The sequence below is a fragment of the Saimiri boliviensis genome, chromosome 2, assembly GCF_048565385.1.
Source record: "Saimiri boliviensis isolate mSaiBol1 chromosome 2, mSaiBol1.pri, whole genome shotgun sequence".
NCBI lineage: Eukaryota > Metazoa > Chordata > Mammalia > Primates > Cebidae > Saimiri > Saimiri boliviensis.
Genome location: NC_133450.1, coordinates 132,655,813 through 132,678,158, shown reverse-complemented (window position 1 = coordinate 132,678,158; position 22,346 = coordinate 132,655,813). Strand labels below are relative to the sequence as shown.

The window sequence follows — 22,346 nt, the reverse complement described above, 5'->3', positions numbered from 1 at the left end:
CCCCGATGTGCACCAGCAACAGACCTTTCCTGCCTGCCCTGTGGCAGCACAGACTTTGGGGTCTGGGCAGGGAGGAACTTCTGGCAGGTGGCCACGCACAGAGCCCCCAGGCGGAGTTGGCTCCAGGAAGGCCGCCAGGAGGTGGACCACGGCCCTTCCTCCCAGCTGGACCCCATGTCCACCCCAATATGTGGGCGTCATCCAAGACTGGTCCTCCATGGACCCCCGGTCAGAGTCCTCCCTGGTCCCCACTGGGCCTCAGTCTAGGCTCAGGGAATGTGGCCACCTCGGGTACACCAGGCAGCGCAGACCCAGCTTGGGTCCTGCAGTGCCCAAGCCCACCCTGGAGTAGAGCAGGGGCATCAGGGACAGGCTGGGCTCCCCACCCCCACCCTGCACCTGCACATACACATCCGCCCCTGCCCGGCCCCTCTGAGGAGGGTCAGAGCCCCCTGTAAGGTATGTACTTAGGGTGTCACTCACGCGCCTCCCCTTCTGGGAGAAGGGGCCTCATGCCCAAATCCCCGCAGCAGCTGGTCACAGGTGGAGGCAGTGGCCTCAGCGCCACCCTAACTGGCCCTCAGGCTGGTCCAGCCCAGCTGCCTTGTGTCCCTGGGAAGCCTAAGCTCTACCAGACCACAGGTCCAGAGCAGAGCCCAGGGAGCCGCCCACACCCAGCTCACAGGAAGAGGATAAGCCACAGACCCCCGGGGCTGGGAGCTGCCTTCCTGCCACCCCTTCCTGCCTCAGACCTCCGTGCCCTCCCCCAGCCACTGGCACACGGGCCAGGGAGCTGTTCCCCCACAGTTAAACCGGAACCCGGATGCCTGGCACTAGGGTGGCTGCCCCTTCCTTCTCCACTTGCTCCCAGCGCCTCTGTGCCGCCTCCTTCCTCCCTCCTTCCGGGAACACCCTGTGCAGCCCCTCCCTGAAGCCCACACCGGGGAGACCCCAACCTCCCTCGAGCCCTTTCTCCCTCGCTGCCCTTGCCGCCCACCCAGACAACCTGGGGTCCTGTCCCCGCAGCCCCCACCCTGGTCTCCTCCCAGACCCTTGTCCCTCCCTCCAGAAACCCCTCCCAGACCGACTCTGCACCTGCAGACCCTCCCCTCTTCTGCTGCCAGAGCCTCAGTTTCTCCCACCAGGACACAGACCTGCTCCTTAAGCTTCCCACACCTGGCTCCTGCTGGGACCCTCAGAGTATGGACAGAAAGGGTGCCTGCCTGGTTGGCCCCCAGAGCCAAGAACTTCTCTCCAGCGACCCAAGCCTAAGCACTCCCATCCCCAGCATCCAGCCATGCCCCTGTTCCCCTCTGCACTCCTGTCACCACCACACAGGAACCCGGAAGCCCAGGAAGCCACTGGGATGGGCTGAGGGAGGAAGCAGGGTGCTGCACCCCCAGAGAGGAGGCTCCGTCTTCATGAGCCCAGGGAAGTGCCAGCCTCCTAGAGGAGATGGTCAACCCCGCCTGGGGATCTCACAGTCTCAGGCTGCGGGGAAAGACCAGGAATGGTGCCAGGGAGGGCTAACAGCCCCACGGGTGCCCCAGCGTCCTGGATGAGCCCACCCCTCTCCCCCACGGACCCGCCCACCTCCTCTCCATCCGGCTCCACCTGGGCACAGGTCATCCACACCATCCTAAGTGCCATCTACACCAGAGCCAGAGGAGCCAGTGCAGACAGAGGCTGGGGGTCGCCAGGGCAGGTGGGGGAGGAAGGGATCCAGGGAGGGTGGTCAGTGAAGATGCCCCCATCCCTGGGTCTCTGATCCTCCTCTGGGACCCCAAGATCTGCCCCCTCCAGGCCCTGGAGAACAAGCAGGATGGGAGATTCTGTGCGGAACCCTCTCACAGTGGAATACCCCCACAGTGGCTCAAGCCAGACCCGAAAGGCCCTCAGTGAGCCGTCCACTGCTGTGCCCAGGGCCCCTCCCAGACCGGACAGACCTCGCACCCCAAGAAGGTCCAGCCAGGAGGAGCTCACAGCCCTGGAGGAGCAGGATACAGCCCCCAATACAGGCGCAGACCTCAGCTCCACCCAGGACTTCCCAGCCCTGCCCTGGGAGAGATGCCTCTCTCTAGCACCCCCAAGGCCAGAAGGCAGCTGACCTCTGCCTCAGACTTCCCATGGAGCCCATCCTGACACCAGAGCCGGAGAAAGGCCCCCAGAGCCAGGGTTCAGGGACACCCCCATCAAGGTCAGGCACATCCAAGGGGCGCCGAGCCCAGCAAGGAATGCCCCCAAAAGACCAAGAGGTTTCTGAAGGTGTGTGTGTCAGTGTGGGGTATACCAACTGGAACCACAGTGACACGTGCCCCACCAGAAACCCCGTCCCCAGTCTGCAGAACAAAGAAAAAGCAGGGGAGACACGCCTAGGATCTGAGGATGTGCCTGACACTCAGGCAAGCAGACGCCTCCCTCCTGGGAGCCCAGCCCTGTCCCGTGTTTCTGGAAAAACAGGGGCAGCCTGTGGGGCGTCCAGAACCAGGAGGTGGGTTCCCTCTACACCGAGGAGGAGCCAGTCAGGACCTGAGCACCTTCCCCGTTGAGGCTGACCTGCCCAGAGAGGCCTGCGCCCCCACACACACGGGGCACCAAGTGTGCAGGCCTCAGGCTCCGTGGGGTGTTCTGCTAACTGGGGCTCCCAGGGCTCATCCCACACCTAAAACCAGCCACAGCATCCAGAGCCCCCTCAGGAGACCCCTGCGGCAGCCCAGCCCCTCTCGGGAGGCCCCGCAGCCCAGGGTGCCTGGGCGGGTTCTGAACAGCCCCGAGACTAAGTGGGTATCCTGGGAACTACCTCTGTGAGAAAAGCTGCGTCCAAAACTGTCCCCTGGCCACTGCTGGAGGCCCAACCAGAGAAGGGAGCAGCTGCCCCAAACCCAGGTCCTGCTCGGCTCCCAGGATCCCCAGCAACTGGAGACCCATGGGGTCCCCACTGAGGACAAGGCCCGGGGGTTTGGCGTGTCAGGGAAGTGGCTGGATCCCATCGTAAGGCACGGCTCTAGGGTCCCTGACCAGAACTGACCCCACCACCACCAAGCAAGTGCCCCTCAGGGAAACGGAGGTCACCGGCCCCTGCCAACATCGCCCCAGGCAGGGCGGGCACAAACCCCACATCCAGAGCCAACTCAAGGTACACAGAGCCCCAATACCCTGGGGGACCCCCACCCTGATGATTCCCCACTGGAATCCACCCCGGAACCCACCAGGACCAAAGACCCCACCCCTGTCCCTGTCCCTCACTCAGGGCCTGAGGCAGGGGAGCGCTTGTGAGCAGACTCGAGTTTAGAGGACACCACAGTGGGCCCCAACCTGCACCAGGCCACCCACCCTTCCCTCCTGCCTTGGAGCGGCACAGACTTTGGGGTCTGGGCAGGGAAGAACTTCTGGTAGGTGGCCAAATACACAGCCCCCGACTGAAGTGGTCCCAGGAAGACCCGGGGGGAGGACCACGCCCCTTCCTCCCATCTGGACCCCATGTCTTCCCCAAGATGTGGGCATCACCCAAGACAGGACCTCCATGGATCCCCGGTCAGAGTCCTCCCTGGTCTCCACTGGGCCTAAGTCCAGGCTCTGGGAATGCGGCCACCTCAGGTACACCAGGCAGCCCCTGCCCAGCCACCCTCAGTGCCCAAAACCACCCTGCAGCAGAGCAGGTGGCCCTGGGAGGGGCTGGGCTCCGCACCCCCACCCCCACCTGCACACACCCACCCACTCCTGCCCGGCCCCTCTGAGGAGGGTCAGAGCCCCCGTGGGATATGGACATACAGTCTCACTAATGAGCCTCCCCTCCTGGGAGAAGGGGCCTCATGCCCAGATCCCCACAGCAGCTGGTCACAGGTGGAGGCAGTGGCCCTGGCGCCACCCTAACCGGCCCTCAGGCTGCTCCAGCTTGGCTGCCCTGCGTCCCTGGGAAGCCTAAACTCCACCAGACCACAGGTCTAGAGCAGAGTCCAGGGAGCCGTCCACACCCAGCTCACAGGAAGAGGATAAGCCACAGACCCCCGGGGCAGGAGCCGCCTTCCTGCAACCCCCTCCTGCCCCAGACCTCCGTGCCCTCCCCTAACCACTGGCACATGGGCCAGGGAGCTGTTCCCCCACAGTTAAACCAGAACCCAGATGCCTGGCACTCGGGTGGCTGCCCCTTCCTTCTCCATTCGCTCCCAGCTCCTCCATGCCACCTCCTTCCTCCCTCCTTCTGGGAACACCCTGTGCAGCCCCTCCCTGAAGCCCACACCGGGGAGACCCCACCCTCCCTCGGGCCCTTTCTCCCCCGCTGCTCTTGCCGCTCACCCAGACAACCTGGGGTCCTGTCCCCGCAGCCCCCACCCTGGTCTCCACCCAGACCCGTCCCTCCCTCCAGACACCCCTCCCAGGCCGACTCTGCACCTGCAGACCCTCCCCTCTTCTGCCGCCAGAGCCTCCGTTTCACCCACCTGTGACCACCCCCCCTCCTGACCACAGCCCACACTCTTCTTCTCCTGGGGCCCCTGAGCCGTGGCCCTGACCGTACCCTCCCCATCACTTACTGCCCATGCCCTCACCTTCCTCCTGGCCATGCCGCCCGCTCCCCTCTCAGACCCGACCCTCGTGTTTCAGAACAAAGACTCACCCAAGTCTTTCCCTCCAGGCCCAGGCCCGAGTCCTCACTGCCGGTCTATGGGACCAGCCTCCTCTGCACAGAAGCAGGGAGCTCAGCCCTTCCACAGGCCGAAGGCACTGGATGAACTCTGCCCCAGCGCCTTGACGCCCTTCCGCCTGGGTATCCACTGCCCACTCCTGCAGGGAGGCTCAGGACTCCTTTAGAGATGAGGGATCCAGTCAGCAACATCATGGAAGAATGGGGCTCCCAGACATCCCAGCCTCTCCCAGGCCCCTCCAGGAAAGAGACCTCCAGCCACCCGTTCAACAGAGTCTAACACCAAACAGCCCTGGAGGCTGCTGGTTAAAAATCTAGTCAGTGCCAGACCTGGAGGCAGAGGAGCAGTGAGCCGGAGCCCAGACCTTAGGGCCAGAGACCAGCCGCCCACATCCTGAGAGCCCCACTGGTGGCCCCACAGCACCCCAGGAAACAGGACAGACCCACAGCCCCATCTGGACCAGGGCAGACCCTAACAAGACCCCAGCACCTGCCTCAAGGACACCAGGCGACACCTTCAGAGGATCCTGCAGAAGTAAGGAGGGGAGGCCTCCTTCACCAGCAAGTGCTTCCCTTGACCAAAAACAGGACCCACGCAGCTCCCCCAGGACAAAGGAGGAGCCCCCTGCACAGCACTGGGCTCAGAGTCCTCTCCAATCACCCTGTGTTTCAGACAAAAACCCTGGGAATGCACAGTCTCAGCCAGAGAGCAGGGCCAGAGACAACAAGAGGGCACTCTGCTACACCCAATGGGACAGGATATTGTGGGGGCCCGTGTCACTGTGAGAGTATTGTACTCAGGGTACTTGCTATGCCCACAGTGACTCAGCCCTATGCCCAAAGCCCTCCTGCAAACGCACCCACTCCTGGCACTGAAGCGCTGGGGACAACATCTGGAAAGTAGGGGTTAGGGGTGTCCATCAAAGTCAAAACCCACCAGACTCTTCACCCAGTCCTCACCCTCCCCGGCCAGCGAGCAAAGTAAACAGAAAATGAGAACCAATCTGGGGAAGGACAGGAGAGCCTGCCAGGGAGCCCGCAGCCTCCTGCTGACCGGAGGCCTGACCCAGAACCCAGGAGACTGCAGAGACCTCTGCAGAGGGAGGAGGGACATGTCTGGTCCCTGAGCAGCCCCGGCCTCTCCAGCCCTGGGGGCTCCTGGCACCGCTGTCCAGACCCTCCCTGGCCCCTGAGAAGCTCCTCCTGACAGCCCCGCCTCCAGTTCCAGGTGTGGATATTGTCAGGGGGTGTCAGGCCGTGGTACAGGCAGCTATAGCTACCACACTGCCGAGGCCCGTAGCAGCAACCAGGCCAAGGACAGGTCCCGCCCTGCAGCCCCAGGCCCAGCACACCCGCTTCTCCTGGGCTCTCAAGGCCGCTGCGGTCTGCCCTCCAGACCTCTGTGCAGAGGATTCCCTCAGTGGGAGGTCTGTGCTCAGCTTCCCAAGGCCTCACCCCTGCAAGGAAGGCCAAGTGCTGAGCCTGCCAGGGGCACTGCACCCTCCCTTGCCCTGGCTAAGACGGGGTGGGCAACCCAGCCTCAGAAGGGACAGATTGCTGGGGCGTCTGTCACCGTGGCTACTGGGGTACTGGCTCCAAACAATGCAGACCTCGCCAAAATCCCCACCGCCTCCCCTGCTAGGGGCTGGCCTGGTCTCCTGTTGTCCCCGAAGGCTGCTGACCCACAGGATGGTTCCCATCCCCAGTTCTAGAGCCAGGGAAGACCCCAGGCAGGCTCAGGCTGGGAGTCCACCCCCTCCTTGCTGGGGTTCAGTGCAGGTGCCCAGGGCAGGAAACAGCATGAACACAGGGATGACCGGGCCATCCCCCACCTGCGTGCCCCCCTCCTCGGCACCCCTCAGTCCCAGGCCAGCCCACGATGTCCAGTGACCCCACCCCAGTGTCACTGCCTGGCACTGCCCTGGTGAGGACCCTCAGCCCCCACCCTGTCTAGAGGACTGGGGAGGACAGGACACAGACCGGCTCCTTACACTTCCCACACCTGGCTCCTGCTGGGACCCTCGGGGTGTGGACAGAAAGGGCTCCTGCCTGGTTGGCCCCCGGAGCCAAGAACTTCTCTTCAGAAACCCCAGCCTAAGCACCCCCATCCCCGGGCCCCAGCCCTGCCCCTCCTCCCCTCTGTACTCCTGTCACCACCACACAGGAACCCGGAATCCCAGGAAGCCAACCGGAAGGGCTGAGAGAGGAAGTGGGGTGCTGCACCCCCAGACAGGAGGCTCCGTCTTCATGAGCCCAGGGAAGTGCCAGCCTCCTAGAGGAGATGGTCAACCCCACCTGGGGCTCCCACAGTCTCAGGCTTCGTGGAAAGACCAGGGATGGTGCCAGGGAGGGCTCACGGCCCCATGGGTGCCCCAGCGTCCTGGATGAGCCCACCCCTCTCCCCCACAGACCCGCCCATCTCCTCTCCATCTGACTCCACCTGGGCACAGGTCATCCACACCATCCTAAGTGCCATCTACACCAGAGCCAGAGGAGCCAGTGCAGACAGAGGCTGGGGGTCGCCAGGGCAGGTGGGGGAGGAAGGGATCCAGGGAGGGCGGTCAGTGAAGATGCCCTCATCCCTGATCCTCCTCTGGGACACTTAGATCCTGCCCCCTCCAGGTCCTGGAGAACAAGCAGGATGGGAGATTCTGTGTGGGACCCTCTCACAGTGGAATACCCCCACAGTGGCTCAGGCCAGACTGGAAAGCCTCTCAGTGTGCCGTCCACTGCTGTGCCCAGGGCCCCTCCCAGACAGGACAGACCCCGCACCCCAAGAAGGTCCAGCCAGGAGGAGCTCACAGCCCTGGAGGAGCAGGATACAGCCCCCAATACAGGCGCAGACCTCAGCTCCACCCAGGACCTCCCAGCCCTGCCCTGGGAGAGATGCCTCTCTCTAGCCCCCCAAGGCCAGAAGGCAGCTGGCCTCTGCCTCAGACCTCCCATGGAGCCCATCCTGACACCAGAGCCGGAGAAAGGCCCCCAGAGCCAGGGTTGAGGGACGCCCCCACCAAGGTCAGGCACGTCCAAGGGGCGCCGAGCCCAGCAAGGAATGCCCCCAAAAGACCAGGAGGTTTCTGAAGGTGTGTGTGTCAGTGTGGGGTATGGTAGCTGGGCCCACAGTGACACGTGCCCCACCAGAAACCCCATCCCCAGTCTGCAGAACAAAGAAAGAGCAGGGAGGACAGGCCTAGGATCTGAGGACCCACCTGACACTCAGGCAAGCAGACGCCTCCCTCCTGGGAGCCCGGCCCTGTCACATGTTTCTGGAAGAACAGGGGCAGCCTGTGGGGGGTCCAGGACCAGGAGGTGGGTTCCCTCTACACCGAGGAGGAGCCAGTCAGGACCTGAGCACCCGTCCCGTTGAGGCTGACCTGCCCAGAGAGGCCTGAGCCCCCACACACACAGGGCACCAAGTGTGCAGGCCTCAGGCTCCGTGGGGTGTTCTGCTAACTGGGGCTCCCAGGGCTCATCCCACACCTAAAACCAGCCACAGCATCCAGAGCCCCCTCAGGAGACCCCTGCGGCAGCCCAGCCCCTCTCGGGAGGCCCCACAGCCCAGGGTGCCTGGGCGGGTTCTGAACAGCCCCGAGACTCAGTGGATATCCTGGGAACTACCTCTGTGAGAAAAGCTGCGTCCAAAACTGTCCCCTGGCCACTGCTGGAGGCCCAGCCAGAGAGGGGAGCAGCTGCCCCAAACCCAGGTCCTGCTCGGCTCCCAGGATCCCCAGCACCCGGAGACCCACGTTGTCCCCACTGAGGACAAGGCCCGGGGCTTTGGTGGGTCAGGGAAGCGGCTGGATCCCATCGTACGGCACGGCTCTAGGGTCCCTGACCAGAACTGACCCCATCACCACCAAGCAAGTGCCCCTCAGGGAAATGGAGATCACCGGCCTCTGCCAACATCGCCCCAGGCAGCACGAACACAAACCCCACATCCAGAGTCGACTCCAGGAACACAGAGCCCCAATACCCTAGGGGATCCCCACCCTGATGATTCCCCACTGGAATCCACCCCGGAGTCCACCAGGACCAAAGACCCCACCCCTGTCCCTGTCCCTCGCTCAGGGCCTGATGCAGGGGAGCGCTTGGGAGCAGATTCGAGTTTAGTGAACACCACAGTGGGCTCCAACCTGCACCAGGCCACCCACCCTTCCCTCCTGCCTTGGACCGGCACAGACTTTGGGGTCTGGGCAGGGTAGAACTTCTGGTAGGTGGCCAAATACACAGCCCCCGACTGAAGTGGTCCCAGGAAGACCCGGGGGGTGGACCACGCCCCTTCCTCCCATCTGGACCCCATGTCCTCCCCAAGATGTGGGCATCACCCAAGACAGGACCTCCATGGATCCCCGGTCAGAGTCCTCCCTGGTCTCCACTGGGCCTCAGTCCAGGCTCTGGCAATGCGGCCACCTCAGGTACACCACGCAGCCCCCACCCAGCCATCCTGAGTGCCCAAAACCACCCTGCAGCAGAGCAGGTGGCTCTGGGAGGGGCTGGGCTCCGCACCCCCACCCCCACCTGCACACACACACCTGCCCCTGCCCGGCCACTCTGAGCAGGGTCAGAGCCCCCCCACCTGGGTTATGGACATACAGTCTCACTCACCAGCCTCCCCTCCTGGGAGGTGGGGCCTCATACCCAGATCCCCGCAGCAGCTGGTCACAGGTGGAGGCAGTGGCCCCAGCGCCACACTAACCGGCCCTCAGGCTGCTCCAGCCCGGCTGCCCTGCGTCCCTGGGAGGCCTAAGCTCCACGAGACCACAGGTCCAGAGCAGAGCCCAGGGAGCCGTCCACACCCAGCTCAGGAAGAGGATAAGCCACAGACCCCCGAGGGCCAGGAGCCACCTTCCTGCCACCCCTTCCTGCCCCAGACCTCAGTTCCCTCCCCCAGCCACTGGCACACGGGCCAGGGAGCTGTTCCCCCACAGTTCAACCAGAACCCGGATGCCTGGCACTCGGGTGGCTGCCCCTTCCTTCTCCATTCGCTCCCAGCTCCTCCGTGCCGCTTCCTTCCTCCCTCCTTCCAGGAACACCCTGTGCAGCCCCTCCCTGAAGCCCACACCGGGGAGACCCCACCCTCCCTCGGGCCCTTTCTCCCCCGCTGCTCTTGCCGCTCACCCAGACAACCTGGGGTCCTGTCCCTGCAGCCCCCACCCAGGTCTCCTCCCAGACCCCCGTCCCTCCCTCCAGACACCCCTCCCAGGCCGACCCTGCACCTGCAGACCCTCCCCTCTTCTGCCGCCAGAGCCTCCGTTGCACCCACCTGTGACCCCCCTCCCCCTCCTGCCCACAGCCCAAGCTCTTCTTCTCCTGGGGCCCCTGAGCCATGGCCCTGACCATACCCTCCCCACCACCCACCGCCCAGGCCCTCACCTTCCTCCTGGCCACGCCGCCCGCTCCCCTCTCAGGTGCGACCCTTGTGTTTCAGACCAAACTCACCCAAGTCTTTCCCTCCAGGCCCGGGCCCGAGTCCTCACTGCCCGTCTATGGGACCAGCCTCCTCTGCACAGAAGCAGGGAGCTCAGCCCGTCCACAGGCAGAAGGCACTGGATGAACTGCCCCAGCGCCTAGACGCACATCTGCCTGGGTGTCCACTGCCCACTCCTGCAGGGAGGCTCAGGACTCCTTTAGAGATGAGGAATCCAGTCAGCAACCTCATGGAAGAATGGGGCTCCCAGACATCCAGCCTCTCCCAGGCCCCTCCAGGAAAGAGACCTGCAGCCACCCGTTCAACAGAGTCTAACACCAAATAGCCCTGGAGGCCGCTGGATAGGAACCGAGTCAGTGCCGGACCTAAAGGCAGAGGAGCAGTGAGCCAGAACCCAGACCTTAGGGCCAGAGACCAGCTGCGCACATCCTGAGAGGCTGGTGTGTGGGGGCACTCACCTCCCTAGCATCCCCAGGCAGGTGGCAGGCGCCCTGCTGGCAGCTCCTGGGGACTGATATGGAGCAAGCACGGAGCCACAGACCACCCAGGAGGGCACAGTCAGTGCATTCTGGAGAGAAGCAGCTCAGCCACACTCCAGGCCAGGGCCCAGAGGGACGCCCATGCACAGGGAGGAAGAGCCCAGCCCCTCCACAGCCAGCACCACCGGTGCAGGGACCGCCAATGGGCAGGCGGAGAGGGGGCTGGGAGGAGGGGCAGGGACACCAGGCAGGGTCTGCACCGGGAGAAAACCACAGAAGCCAGGCACATCCACCTGAGCCTCTGCTGACCTGGGCCTCCTCTCACCTGGACATTGCCTGCCCTGGACATCACCTGACCAGAGCCTCACCTGACCTGGGCCTCACCTGCCCTGGACATCACCTGACCAGAGCCTCACCCGACCTGGGCCACACCTGCCCTGGACATCATCTGATCTGAGCCTCACCTGGCCTGGACCTCACCGGACCTGGGCCTCGCCTGGCCTGGACCTCACTGACCTGGGCCTCACTGGACATGGGCCTCACCTGCCCTGGACATCACCAGACCTGAGCCTGACCTGACCTGGGCCTCACCTGGCCTGGACATCACCCGACCTGGGCCTCACCTGACCTGGACTTCACCTGACCTGGACTTCACCTGACCTGGACTTCACCTGGCCTGGGCCTCACCTGCACCTGCTCCAGGTCTTGCTGGATCCTGAGTAGCACTGAGGCTGCAGGGGCTCATCCAGCGTTGGGGACGACTCTGGGGATGACTCTTGTACCTCATCTGACCTTTCTGGGTGAGGCGCCGTATTCCCTGGGAACACCCAAAGCCCCAGAGTGATGCCTGCGTGGTTTGGGGACCATGTATGAACCCAAAAGGACAGGGCTATGGGGTGGGTAGGGACAGCAGGGACAGATGCCAACCTGAGGTGAAGTCTCAGACACAGGTGGGCACAGACACTGTCCACCTAACCCAGGGGCAGACGTGAGTGTCCCCTTAGAAGTCCTGAGAGCGCTGGGCCCACAGCCTCCCCTCGGGGCTCTGCTGCCTCTCAGGCCAGCCCCGGACATCCGGGATTCCCCAGGCCTGGCAATAGGATTGGAGTGAGGTCTGTGACACTGTGGTACTACTATACTGACGAGGATGGGTTATATACTTACACCCACAGCATCGCACAGTCCATCAAAAACCCATCTCTGGGAGCCTCCCGCCACAGCCCCCCCGGGGACCAGCACGTGCCATGTTAGGATTTTGATCGTGGTCACAGCACCATGGTGGCTACCACAGAAGCACAGCCCGTGACATAAGCCCACAGCACAGCAGGCCCGACAGAGAGGCCCACGAGTGACCACAGGGGGCTCCTGCCCGCCAGGCCCAGAGACCCATGATGGCCAAAGTCACCCTCAGGTCAGCCAGACCTGGCTCCAAGAGGTCCGCACTGCTGCTGCCCTCCCAGCACCTGCCCAGACGGGGGCGAGGGCGCCCACCACACCATCTGTTGCCATCCGACCAGCAGTCCCGGAAGCTCCATTCTCAAGGCTGGAAACCATGTGCAGACTCTGTGAGCCCCAGGTCTGCGCAGGGGCAGCGGGAGGGCGGCGCCGGCCCTGTGCACTGTCCCTGCCCCTGTGGTCCTGGCCTGCCTGGCCCTGACGCCTCAACCTCTCCTGGGTCATTTTCAAGACAGACAACATTCCCGGGGGCAGCCAGAGCTGGGCATCCATCACCTTGCCCGGCCATCCTGAGTCCTGTTGGTTCCCAGACCTCACTGGGGAGCCAACACAGGACTCACCTCCCACAGTCAGAGGCAAAGAACCTTCCAGAAAGCCCTGTGTCACTTCCCAGTGGGCACCCTCTTCCAGGACCCTCCTCGGTAGGGTCACAACAGGAACCCACACCTGGATAGGGATGGCCCCAGAACACAAGATGACCCATGGGACAGCCCCACACACAGCCCTTCCCAGACCCCTGAAAGGCACCCCACCCCTACACCTGCCCCAGGGCTAAACTCCAAGGGGCCTGACTCCTGCACACCCTCTGGCAGATGTCACCTCAGGCCCCTCCTGGAGGGGACAGGAGCCCGGGAGCCTGAGTCACATCCACCTGCCCTCGATGGCAGGCGGGGAAGGTACAGAATGCTCAGAGACCCACAGGACACAGCGCCACTGTCGGTGGGGACCCCGGACGCCTGGGCCAGGGCATGCATGGGAAAGGTGTCTGGTCACACTCAGGGGTTTTTGTGAAGGGCCCTCCTACTGTGTAACTACGGTAACTACCACAGTGATGAACCCAGTGGCAAAAACCTGGCCGGACCGCCAGGCCCGAGCACACTCCTCGGCTCAGAGCTCTCTAGGACCACAAGAGCTGGGCCCTAGGGTTTTTGCCCACACCCTCAGCCTCTAGAGACACCCTGGCCATCTCAGCCCACAGGCTGGTGCCAGGCACACTGTATCCCTCCAAACAGGGGCTTCAGGGGACTCTGAGCTGACCCCACTGATGTCCACAGGTGCCCTGACCCCTTCCCCACCAGCTGCACCAGACCCTGTCCCGACAGCTGCCCCAGGTCAACAGCCAATTCCCGGGGCCCAGATTCACTGTAGACACCAGCCTCGTTCCAGCACCTCCTGCCAATTCTGGGCCCATCCTGGATGGAATCCAGAGGCCAGAGTCCACCAGGCTCCCAACAGACAGGACCCCCACAGACCCTCTTCTGATAGGCCAGTGTAGCCCATACGGCCAGGCCCCCGACCGTCGCCCTCACCCGCCCATGTAGAAAGGCCTGCCTTTGACGTGCCCACTTGGCAAAGATGACTTATGGAGCCTCCAGCCCCAGGTACAGCCATAGAGAGCATCTCCAAGGCACCTAGGAAGGAGCCCATGCCCAGTTCTGCCTGGACTCTCAGCCAGGCTGACAGGAGTGGACAGTGGAGCTGGGCCTGCACTGGACCGCATAGGAGCTCATCGCTGAGGACAGGAGAGACTCTGCTAGACACTCCTAGCCTTCTGCTGACCGGAGGCCTGTCCCAGAACCCAGGAGGCTGCAGAGGCCTCTCCAGAGGACGAGGGGCATGTCTGGTCCCTGAGCAGTCCCGGCTTCCCCAGCCCTGGGGGCTCTTGGCACCACTGTCCAGACCCTCCCTGGCCCCTGAGAAGCTCCTCCTGACAGCCCTGCCTCCAGTTCCAGGTGTGGATGTTGTCAGAGGATGTCAGGCCGTGGTACAGGCAGCTATAGCTACCACACTGCCAAGGCCCGTAGCAGCAACCAGGCCAAGGACAGGTCCCGCCCTGCAGCCCCAGGCCCAGCACACCCGCTTCTCCTGGGCTCTCAAGGCCGCTGCGGTCTGCCCTCCGGCCCTCTGTGCAGAGGATTCCCTCAGTGGGAGGTCTGTGCTCGGCTTCCCAAGGCCTCACCCCTGCAAGGAAGGCCAAGTGCTGAACCTGCCTGGGGCACTGCACCCTCCCTTGCCCTGGCTAAGATGGGGTGGGCAGCCCAGCCTTAGAAGGGACAGATTGCTGGGGCGTCTGTCACCGTGGCTACTAAGGTACTGGCTCCAAACAATGCAGACCTCGCCAAAATCCCCACCGCCTCCCCTGCTAGGGGCTGGCCTGGTCTCCTGCTGTCCCTCAAAGCTGCTGACCCACAGGATGGTTCCCATCCCCAGTTCTAGAGCCAGGGAAGACCCCAGGCAGGCTCAGGCTGGGAGTCTACCCGCTCCTTGCCGGGGTTCAGTGCAGGTGCCCAGGGCAGGAAACGGCATGAACACAGGGATGACCGGGCCATACCCCACCTGCGTGCCCCACTCCTCGGCACCCCTCAGTCCCAGGCCAGCCCACGATGTCCAGTGACCCCACCCCAGTGTCACTGCCTGGCACTGCCCTGGTGAGGACCCTCAGCCCCCACCCTGTCTAGAGGACTGGGGAGGACAGGACACAGGCCGGCTCCTTACACTTCCCACACCTGGCTCCTGCTGGGACCCTCGGGGTGTGGACAGAAAGGGCTCCTACCTGGTTGGCCCACAGAGCCAAGAACTTCTTTCCAGAAACCCCAGCCTAAGCAAACCCATCCCCGGGCCCCAGCCCTGCCCCTCCTCCCCTCTGCACTCCTGTCACCACCACACAGGAACCCGGAATCCCAGGAAGCCAACCGGAAGGGCTGAGAGAGGAAGTGGGGTGCTGCACCCCCAGACAGGAGGCTCCGTCTTCATGAGCCCACGGAAGTGCCAGCCTCCTAGAGGAGATGGTCAACCCCGCCTGGGGCTCCCACAGTCTCAGGTGGCAGGGAAAGACCAGGGATGGTGCCAGGGAGGGCTCACGACCCCATGGGTGCCCCAGTGTCCTGGATGTGCCCATCCCTCTCCCCCACGGACCTGCCCACCTCCTCTCCATCCGGCTCCACCTGGGCACAGGTCATCCACACCATCCTAAGTGCCATCTACACCAGAGCCAGAGGAGCCAGTGCAGACAGAGGCTGGGGGTCGCCAGGGCAGGTGGGGGAGGAAAGGATCCAGGGAGGGCGGTCAGTGAAGATGCCCCCATCCCTGGGTCTCTGATCCTCCTCTGGGACACTTAGATCCTGCCCCCTCCAGGCCCTAGAGAACAAGCAGGATGGGAGATTCTGTGCGGGACCCTCTCACAGTGGAATACCCCCACAGTGGCTCAAGCCAGACCCGAAAGGCCCTCAGTGAGCCGTCCACTGCTGTGCCCAGGGCCCCTCCCAGACAGGACAGACCCCACACCCCAAGAAGTTCCAGCCAGGAGGAGCTCAGAGCCCTGGAGGAGCAGGATACAGCCCCCAATACAGGCGCAGACCTCAGCTCCACCCAGGACCTCCCAGCCCTGCCCTGGGAGAGATGCCTCTCTCTAGCCCCCCAAGGCCAGAAGGCAGCTGGCCTCTGCCTCAGACCTCCCATGGAGCCCATCCTGACACCAGAGCCGGAGAAAGGCCCCCAGAGCCAGGGTTGAGGGACGCCCCCATAAGGTCACACCTGTCCAAGGAGCGCCGAGCCCAGCAAGGAATGCCCCCAAAAGACGAGGAGGTTTCTGAAGGTGTGTGTGTCAGTGTGGGGTATAACAGCTGGGCCCACAGTGACACGTGCCCCGCCAGAAACCCCATCCCAAGTCAGCAGAACAGAGAGAGCAGGGAGGTCATGCCTAGAATCGGAGGATGTGCCTGACACTCAGGCAAGCAGACGCCTCCCTCCTGGGAGCCCGGCCCTGTCCCGTGTTTCTGGAAGAACAGGGGCAGCCTGTGGGGGGTCCAGGACCAGGAGGTGGGTCTCCCCTACACCGAGGAGGAGCCAGTCAGGACCTGAGCACCTGTCCCGTTGAAGCTGACCTGCCCAGAGAGGCCTGCACCCCCACACACACGGGGCACAAAGTGTGCGGGCCTCAGGCTCCGTGGGGTGTTCTGCTAACTGGGGCTCCCAGGGCTCACCCCATACCTAAATGCAGCCACAGCATCTAGAGCCCCCTCAGGAGACCCCTGCAGCAGCCCAGCCCCTCTTGGGAGGCCCCGCAGCCCAGGGCCCCTGAGCGGATTCTGAACAGCCCCGAGACTCAGTGGGTATCTTGGGATCTACCTCTGTGAGAAAAGCTGCGTCCTAAACTCTCCTGGCCACTGCTGGAGGCCCAGCCAGAGAGGGGAGCAGCCGCCCCAAACCCAGGTCCTGCTCGGCTCCCAGGATCCCCAGCACCCGGAGACCCACGTTGTCCCCACTGAGGACAAGGCCCGGGGGTTTGGCGTGTCAGGGAAGCCGCTGAATCCCATCCTACGGCACGGCTCTAGGGCCTCCAACCAGAACTGACTCCACCACCACCAAGCAAGTGCCCCTCAGGGAAATGGAGGTCACCGCCCCTGCCAACATTGCCCCAGGCAGCACAGGCACAAACCACACATCCAGAGCCGACTCCAGGAACACGGAGCCCCAATACCCTGAGGGACCCCAACCATGATGATTCCCCACTGGAATTCACCCCGGAGTCCACCAGGACCAAAGACTCCAACCCTGTCCCTGTCCCTCGCTCAGGGCCTGATGCAGGGGAGCACTTGGGAGCAGATTCGAGTTTAGTGAACACCACAGTGGGCTCCAACCTGCACCAGGCCACCCACCCTTCCCTCCTGCCTTGGAGCGGCACAGACTTTGGGGTCTGGGCAGGGAAGAACTTCTGGTAGGTGGCCAAATACACAGCCCCCGACTGAAGTGGTCCCAGGAAGATCCCCGGGGGTGGACCACGCCCCTTCCTCCCATCTGGACCCCATGTCCTCCCCAAGATGTGGGCATCACCCAAGACAGGACCTCCATGGATCCCCGGTCAGAGTCCTTCCTGGTCCCCACTGGGCCTCAGTCAAGGCTCTGGGAATGCGGCCACCTCGGGTACACCAGGCAGTCCCCGCCCAGCCACCCTCAGTGCCCAAAACCACCCTGCAGCAGAGCAGGTGGCCCTGGTAGGGGCTGGGCTCCGCACCCCCACCCCCACCTGCACACACCCACCCACTCCTGCCCGGCCCCTCTGAGGAGGGTCAGAGCCCCCGTGGGATATGGACATACAGTCTCACTAATGAGCCTCCCCTCCTGGGAGAAGGGGCCTCATGCCCAGATCCCCACAGCAGCTGGTCACAGGTGGAAGCAGTGGCCCCGGTGCCACCGTAACTGGCACTCAGGCTGGTCCAGCCGGGCTGCCCTTCGTCCCTGGGAGGCCTAAGCTCCACCAGACCACAGGTCCAGAGCAGAGCCCCGGGAGCCACCCACATCCAGCTCACAGGAAGAAGATAAGCCACAGACCCCCGGGGCTGGGAGCTGCCTTCCTGCCACCCCTTCCTGCCCCAGACCTCCGTGCCCTCCCCCAGCCACTGGCACATGGGCCAGGGAGCTGTTCCCCCACAGTTCAACCAGAACCCGGATGCCTGGCACTCGGGTGGCTGCCCCTTCCTTCTCCATTCGCTCCCACCTCCTCCGTGCAGCTCCTTCCTCCCTCCTTCCGGGAACACCCTGTGCAGCCCCTCCCTGAAGCCCACACCAGCGAGACCCCACCCTCCCAGGGGCCCTTTCTCCCCGGCTGCTCTTGCCGCCCACCCTGACAACCTGGGGTCCTGTCCCCGTAGCCCCCACCCCAGTCTCCTCCCAGACCCCTGTCCCTCCCTCCAAACACCCCTACCACGCCGACCCTGCACCTGCAGACCCTCCCCTCTTGTGCCGCCAGAGCCTCAGTTTCTCCCGCCTGTGCCCAACCCTCCACCTCCTGCTCACAGCCAGAGCTCTTCTTCTCCTGGTAATCCTGAGCCATGGCCCTGACTGAGCACTCCCCCACACACTTACTGCCCATGCCCTCACCTTCCTCCTGGCCACGCCGCCCACTCCCCTCTCAGACCCGACCCTTGTGTTTCAGAACAAAGACTCACCCAAGTCTTTCCCTCCAGGCCCAGGCCCGAGTCCTCACTGCCCATCTATGGGGCCAGCCTCCTCTGCACAGAAGCAGGGAGTTCAGCCCTTCCACAGGCAGAAGGCACTGGATGAACTCTGCCCCAGCACCTTGATGCCCTTCTGCCTGGGTATCCACTGCCCACTCCTGCAGGGAGGCTCAGGACTCCTTTAGAGATGAGGGATCCAGTCAGCAACATCATGGAAGAATGGGGCTCCCAGACATCCAGCCACTCCCAGGCCCCTCCAGGAAAGAGACCTGCAGCCACCTGTTGAACAGAGTCTAACCCCAAACAGCCCTGGAGGCCGCTGGATAGGAACCGAGTCAGTGCCGGACCTGGAGGCAGAGGAGCAGTGAGCCGGAGCCCAGACCTTAGGGCCAGAGACCAGATGCGCACATCCTGAGAGCCCCACTGGTGGCCCCACAGCGCCCCAGGAAACAGGACAGACCCACAGCCCCATCTGGACCAGGGCAGACCCTGCCAAGACCCCAGCACCTGCCTCAAGGACACCAGGCAACGGCTTTAGAGCCTCTTGCAGAAGAGAGGAGGGGAGGGCTCCTTCACCAGCAAGTGCTTCCCTTGACCAAAAACAGGACCCATGCAGCTCCCCCAGGAAAAAGGAGGAGCCCCTGCACAGCACTGGGCTCAGAGTCCTCTCCAATCACCCTGCATTTCAGACAAAAAACCCTGAGAATGCACCGTCTCAGCCAGAGAGCTGGGCCAGAGACAGCAAGAGGGGACTCTGTGACACCTGCAGAAAAAGGAAGATATTGTGGTGGCCCGTGTCACTGTGAGACTACTGTACTAGTAGTGGCTGCTATGCCCACAGTGACTCAGCCCTATGCCCAAAGCCCTCCTGCAAATGCACCCACTCCAGGCACTGAAGCGCTGGGGTAGCACCTGGGAAGTCGGGGCTAGGGGTGTCCATCAAAGTCAAAACGCACCAGACTCTTCACCCAGTCCTCACCCTCCCCGGCCAGCGAGCAAAGTAAACAGAAAATGAGAACCAAGCTGGGGAAGCTTGCACAGGCCCCCGGGAAAGAGCTTTGGCGGGTGTGCAAGATGAGATGCAGGCAGAGCCTGAGCAGAGCCTTTCTTACGGCTTCTGCTTTCCTGTGCAGAGAATTCCGTACATTGGTGTTGGGGATCAATGGCTGGGAGGAGCCCAGAAGCACAGTCTGCGGAAAGAGAACCAAGAAGGAGGAACAGCTATCCTATGCCATCATCTTCCAAAGTTTGCCCTGTGCCCACACTGCTGCATCGTGGATGCTTAACAGCTGATCTAAACACAGCTAAAGAGAGAATCAGGAAGACGGATTTGCAGTACAGACCTGGATAAATTCTCAAGTATGTGGAGCAGGCAAATAAATGATGGCACGTTCAAAAAATGCAAACCCAGACAGCGACGAGGACACCAGCACAGGGGGCCACGCGGCTCTGCAGGTGAGTTCATGACAATGCTGAGTAACTGGAGGAACAAAAGAAGGTCCAAAAAATACTTTCAGTATGATTTCTCCTAAAGAAAATTCACACCCACCAAAATCAACTGCCTTCTTAAGGGACACATTTCCCAGTTAGAAAACCACAGAGAAAACCAAGAAAATGACGGTCATATAAACACAGCAGTGGTTACTTCTCCCAGGGAAGGAAGAGGGTGTGAACTGAGACGCCCAGGGCTGGCAAGTCTAACAGAACAGAGCAGAACAAATACATCACAGCACACTGGAAAGAGCAGTTCAACTTCTGAAACGCAAGAACAGGAAAACACATACAGCTGGGTTTGGAAAATTTTCACTCCAGCCCTGTTCACAATAGCGAAGACATGAACCCAGGCTGGATAACTAATGCTGACACAGGCCACTGCACCATGATACAGACACATATTTACTATAGGAGACATCCACGATGTTCCCCAAAGAAATGCCTTCAAGAGAAAAAGGCCTGGTGTGTAGGGGCACTCACCTCCCTGGCATCCCCAGACAGGTGGCAGGCGCCCTGCTGGCAGCTCCTGGGGCCTGATGTGGAGCAAGCACGGAGCCACAGACCACCGAGGAGGGCACAGTCGGTGCATTCCGGAGAGAAGCAACTCGGCCGCTCTCCAGGCCAGGGCCCAGAGGGACGCCCATGCACAGGGAGGCAGAGCCCAGCCCCTCCACAGCCAGCACCACCAGTGCAGGGACCGCCAATGGGCAGGCGGAGAGGGGGCTGGGAGGAGGGGCAGGGACACCAGGCAGGGTCCGCACCGGGAGAAAACCACAGAAGCCTGGCACATCCACCTGAGCCTCTGCTGACCTGGACCTCCCCTCACCTGGACATCGCCTGCCCTGGACATCACCTGACCAGAGCCTCACCTGACCTGGGCCTCACCTGCCCTGGACATCACCTGATCTGAGCCTCACCTGGTCTGGGCTTCACCTGATCTGGGCCTCACCTGCCCTGGACATCACCCAACATGGCATCACCTGGCCTGGACCTCACATGGCCTGGACCTCACCGGACCTGGGCCTCACCTGACCTGGACATCACCGGACCTGTGCCTTACCTGGACTGCAACTCACCTGGCTTGGGCCTCACCTGGCTTGGACTTCACGTGCCCTGGACATCAGCCAACATGGCCTCACCTGACCTGGCCCTCACCTGGCCTGGACCTCACCGGACCTGGGCCTCACCTGACCTGGACATCACCAGACGTGTGCCTTACCTGCACTGCACCTCACCTGGCTTGGGCCTCTACTGGCCTGAACTTCGCCTGACCTGGACTTCACCTGACCTGGGCTTTACCTGACCTGGACTTCACCTGACCTGGGCCTCACCTGCACCTGCTCCAGGTCTTGCTGGATCCTGAGTAGCACTGAGGCTGCAGGGGCTCATCCAGCGTTGGGGACGACTCTGGGGATGACTCTTGTACCTCATCTGACCTTTCTGGGTGAGGCGCCGTATTCCCTGGGAACACACAAAGCCCCAGATGATGCCTGCGTGGTTTGGGGGCCATGTATGAACCCAAAAGGACAGGGCCATGGGGTGGGTAGGGACAGCAGGGACAGATGCTAGCCTGAGGTGAAGCCTCAGACACAGGTGGGCACAGACACTGTCCACCTAACCCAGGGGCAGACGTGAGTGTCCCCCCAGAAGTCCTGAAAGCGCTGGGCCCACAACCTCCCCTCGGGGCTCTGCTGCCTCTCAGGCCAGCCCCGGACATCCGGGATTCCCCAGGCCTGGCAATAGGATTGGAGTGAGGTCTGTGACACTGTGGTACTACTATACTGACGAGGATGAGTTGTATACTTACACCCACAGCATCGCACAGTCCATCAAAAACCCATCTCTGGGAGCCTCCCGCCACAGCACCCCCCGGGGACCAGCACGTGCCATGTTAAGATTTTGATCGTGATCACAGCACCATGGTGGCTACCACAGCAGCACAGCCCGTGACATAAGCCCACAGCACAGCAGGCCCGACAGAGAGGCCCACGAGTGACCACAGGGGGCTCCTGCCCACCAGGCCCAGAGACCCATGTTGGCCAAAGTCACCCTCAGGTCAGCCAGACCTGGCTCCAAGAGGTCTGCACTGCTGCCGCCCTCCCAGCACCTGCCCAGACGGGGGCGAGGGCGCCCACCACACCATCTGTTGCCATCCGACCAGCAGTCCCGGAAGCTCCATTCTCAAGGCTGGAAACCATGTGCAGACTCTGTGAGCCCCAGGTCTGCGCAGGGGCAGCAGGAGGGCGGCGCCGGCACTGTGCACTGTCCCTGCCCCTGTGGTCCTGGCCTGCCTGGCCCTGACGCCTCAACCTCTCCTGGGTCATATTCAAGACAGACAACATTCCCGGGGGCAGCCAGAGCTGGGTATCCATCACCTTGCCCGGCCATCCTGAGTCCTCTTGGTTCCCAGACCTCACTGGGGAGCCAACACAGGACTCACCTCCCACAGTCAGAGGCAAAGAACCTTCCAGAAAGCCCTGTGTCGCTTCCCAGTGGGCACCCTCTTCCAGGACCCTCCTCGGTAGGGTCACAACAGGAACCCACACCTGGATAGGGATGGCCCCCAGAACACAAGATGACCATGGGACAGCCCCACAAACAGTCCTTCCCAGACCCCTGAAAGGCACCCCACCCCTACACCTGCCCCAGGGCTAAACTCCAAGGGGCCTGACTCCTGCACACCCTCTGGCAGATGTCACCTCAGGCCCCTCCTGGAGGGGACAGGAGCCCGGGAGCCTGAGTCACATCCACCTGCCCTCGATGGCAGGCGGGGAAGGTACAGAATGCTCAGAGACCCACAGGACACAGCGCCACTGTCGGTGGGGGCCCCGGATGCCTGGGCCAGGGCATGCATGGGAAAGGCCTCCGGCCACACTCAGGAGTTTTTGTGA

The 22,346-nt window shown here is 62.9% G+C and overlaps 1 pseudogene; it reads right to left on the bottom strand.

Moving 5' to 3' along the window:
- Positions 1-19,394, bottom strand: part of LOC101044515 (disintegrin and metalloproteinase domain-containing protein 21-like) — a 30,956-nt pseudogene extending 11,562 nt beyond the window's left edge.
- Between the last annotated feature and the right edge of the window lie 2,952 nt (positions 19,395-22,346).